This window comes from Rhagoletis pomonella, unplaced genomic scaffold (assembly GCF_013731165.1).
Source record: "Rhagoletis pomonella isolate Grant_MI unplaced genomic scaffold, Rhpom_1.0 Rhpom_scaffold_00009, whole genome shotgun sequence".
In the NCBI taxonomy this organism is placed as follows: Eukaryota; Metazoa; Arthropoda; class Insecta; order Diptera; family Tephritidae; genus Rhagoletis; species Rhagoletis pomonella.
Genome location: NW_023458563.1, coordinates 39,905,295 through 39,909,295, shown reverse-complemented (window position 1 = coordinate 39,909,295; position 4,001 = coordinate 39,905,295).

The following is a 4,001-nucleotide window of genomic DNA, read 5'->3' as shown; positions in this document are numbered from 1 at the left end:
CATCCTAAGGTTACCCGGGTCCACGTTTTGGGGCCACGCCCCCTTTATATATCAAAATATTTTTTACCCTGTGACCATCCCTGGAAGATATCCAGTGCGTGTGTAAAATTTGGTTACGATCGGCTTATTCGTTTAGGAGCCAAGTGTGTCTATAGGTACATACATAATTTGAATTTTATATATATAGATAAGGCCATGATTCAATAATACAAGGTTGGATAAATATTGACATTTGTGTCGATCGACTGCCTTGTAAGGTAAGGGTAACAATTGTATCCCCTTTTGTGAAAACGTAGTAAGAAAAGTAGTCTGGTGGTGCTGAGATGCGTATTTTATATGCAAATTGAATTAAATATATAAAACAGATTCCACTGATCTACACAACAGACAATGAATTAACTTTTTTATGGCATATTAAACATGCTATATAGAAACTAAAAATTAAATAAATAAAGAGAATTTTATTCACATCTTATCGACAAATACATATTCCCAAATATTCAAAATAAACCCTAGTTTCATTAAAATTCCAGTATACGGGACCTGGACTACGGAAAGGTACATATGGTTAGAATTCAAGTTTTCGAGAAAACAGCTGTTAAAGATAATAAGTCGCGTTTGTACTGGCGCATCTACCTCTTCTTTTTTCGTCTTATCCTTGGTTTTCCACTAGGGATGGGTAAATTCGAAATTCGAAGCTTCGACATTTGAATATTAATCGAATTTTAGCTCCAAACTGGTGAATTTTTGAAATCGAATTTTGTGTTGCTAAAATTCGGATAAAATCGACTTTCATCTTTATTTGCAAAAAATCAACTCTTCAACTTTCTTCTTCTTACTAAATTTGCCATCACTGTGTGTGGCACTCAATTTGTCTTAGGGATTCAAGTAAAAAAAAATCATGTTTTTCGCTCTGATGCATCGAAACAAAAAATCTGTGCCAAGAAGTAACAAACTCAATTTTAAACAAATTTTTGTAAAAAAAACTAATTTTTTGAATTTTTTATTTTAAATTTTTAGAGACTTTTAAGTTGGTAGCTTTTGCCTGAGAAGACCCCTAATGAAATTTTCCGGAGAATAATTTTTTAGAATATATCAACCCACTGACGATCTGCCAAATTTGCTTTTTGCGCGATTTCTTGAAGTAAGGGTCAAAACTTACCCTTATTGGCGGGAGCTAATGGATTAAAATCTTCTACGAAAATATTTCCCAGGAAATTTTAATATCGAGCGTTTTGCTACTGGATGGGTATACACTCAGAAAATGTTAACAAAGTCCGAGCTGGTTTCGGCTGTCGCACAGTGTAATTTGAATTTAACTTTTTAAACAGGTGGCCACTCTCTTCAAGCACCTCAAAAATATTTTAATTGTTGCGTAGTGGTTTAAGCACAACACTTCTTTAACTAAATTCGACTTTGCAAACAGATAGCAACCCTCCCAAATGTAATTAGAATATAAGGTTTATTCAAAACCATTTCGATTGATACCCATATTGGAGTAATTTATTAAACTTATTAAATAATTTGATTTAGCTTTTCTTACATATCGCACAAAACTAAACCATGTTACACATCTACAGTGCAACCCTTTGATTTGACACCTACCCCCTTTTTGAAAATCGAACGAACGATACAGATTTTATGACTTGGTGTTAAATATTTAACGCAAACATGACCGAACTCGATTAAGAAGCTTCACTTCAAAAAAAATTTTGCAAAATTCGAATTAAATCGAATTTGCAGCACCGAATTTCGAATCGAATAATCGAATGGTTGGGCAATGTTCGAAATTAGGAAAAAATCGAATTTCAACCCCCCCTACCCATCCCTACTCTCCACCTATTTTTAGACTTCCACTATACAGTGGTGCTTTTACAATAAATATTTTTGTACCTTATTTCCCCTAAATAGCTAATTTTGTGAACGTTGAAAAAGTTGGAATAATACGTGCTGCTTTTCTTATCATTCTATTTTAGAGATCGTGTTTTTTCGTTGTTATGCAGCTAATTTAAAATTGTTTCAGTTTGTGAGGGTGCAGAATGGATTTAGAAGAAGAATTGGAAGCATTGGAGGAACAATATTTTGCGGATTGTGATGAAGATTACGAAGATCAAGGTGGAGGTGCAGGTGTTAGTGACATAGAAGATGACGTTGTGCCAGATTCGTCTTTCGATATGTCTGTTCAGGATACTGACGAAAATAAAGCGGCATTAGAGTTTTTTAAAAATGCTTGTTGTACCCAGGAATGTAATAAGTTGATACCCAAAGATATGATCGTAGAATTACGAGACAATTCCATGGACTTGGAAAACGATCAGAAGGACATCGTTATCTTGAATAAAATTGAAAATGGAAAATTGAAATCAAAAGAAAGAGGAAATATCGAAAAAAGTCCAATTAAGAAAAAGAAATGTGGAAATTATTTTTTTCTTGCATTTATGTAATATATGTTGAACTTGTGTAATTTGTTACAAAGATAATAAATATAGAAATTTATATTTTGTTTAATGGAAAAGGGTGTTCAATTTTCAATTTCTACAAATTTTCATTAATAAAACATCGATTTTTCCCACCACAGGTGCAAAGATCAAGAAAGCTATTCTTGACCTATTTACAAATTTTTTCGCGATTTTTATAATTCGTGTTGAACTTAAGGATGCTTTCCAGCAAAAGTTTCAAATTTAGGAGTCTGCGGTTTGTTTCATTAAAAAATACGTTAAATTTTCTATAAATTTCAATCCAAAAACAAAAACTAATTTTTCTGACCGTCGGTATTTTTCTGTAGTCCAGGTCATATATATTAAACAAAATTAATGGAATTTAAACAAATCCTTTATTCAAATGGACTATATGAAGAAATATACAAATAGTAAAGTTGCAATTGATATAATGTATATAAATTAATCCTTTAAAAATTATATTTGTTGCACTTAAAAATTACGTGTTAAATATCTTAAATTCAATTACGTTTGGTTTTTTAAAAATGTAAATTTTTGGTAATTTATTCGTTTATTTTGAGCTTCAGGCCAGTTATTAAATAATAACATAGATTTGGATCAGTCGAATCGACTGATTGGAAAAAACTTTATAATTCCTGAAGATGCCTTCAGATTGAAGGCGAAATATTGACATCAATAAATGTAATAAATAAAGCTACTAAAATCTAAAAATGTTTTATTTAATAACCGACCTGAAGCTCAAAATTAACGAATAAATTATAATAAAACGGCCAAAATCAAAAAACTAATAATTACACAGGTTTACAAAAAAAAAATGTCTGCATATTAAACCAAACCTATATATCCCCATGTTATTCGACATGCTGAATGCGAATCCGAGGTCCGTTGGCCTCCATCACGTCAGGTTCGTGGTCATTTGAAGGTAAAGTAGGGAAAAATTCATTGAATAAACCTGAAAATTCAATAAAATTCATCGGAGTTTGACCTTGGGATGACCTTGGCATGACCTCCAGATGACCTTGAGGAATCAAGTGACCTCCATACTCGATTTCAGTGACAACAAAAACAATTTTATTTTTATTGAATAAATTTTATGTCCTATTTGACCTTCAAATGACCTCGAAGCTAACATTATGGAGGTTAACGGACCTCGGATTCGGGTTCAGCGAATGTAAAACCTTATGTATATGAATTTTCAGGTTTATTCAATGAATTTTTCCCTACTTGACCTTCAACTGACCACGAATCTGACGTGGTGGAGACTAACGAACTTCGGATTCGCATTCAGCGTGTCGAATAACATAGGGATATATATGTAGGTTTGTTTTAATTTGCATAAGCTTTTTTTTGTAAACCTGTGTTATTGGTAATGTTTTCTACTATTTTCTCCTATCAGTCTCAGTAATCATTTTATTGATTAAATTTAAAAGTTATATCTTCAATATTGTAATTTAATCTTATTTGGTTTTATTTTTAATGTAAATTTTTGATAATGCTTTCTACTTGAAAATACCTGCACCAGCGAACGTGAACGGACACACA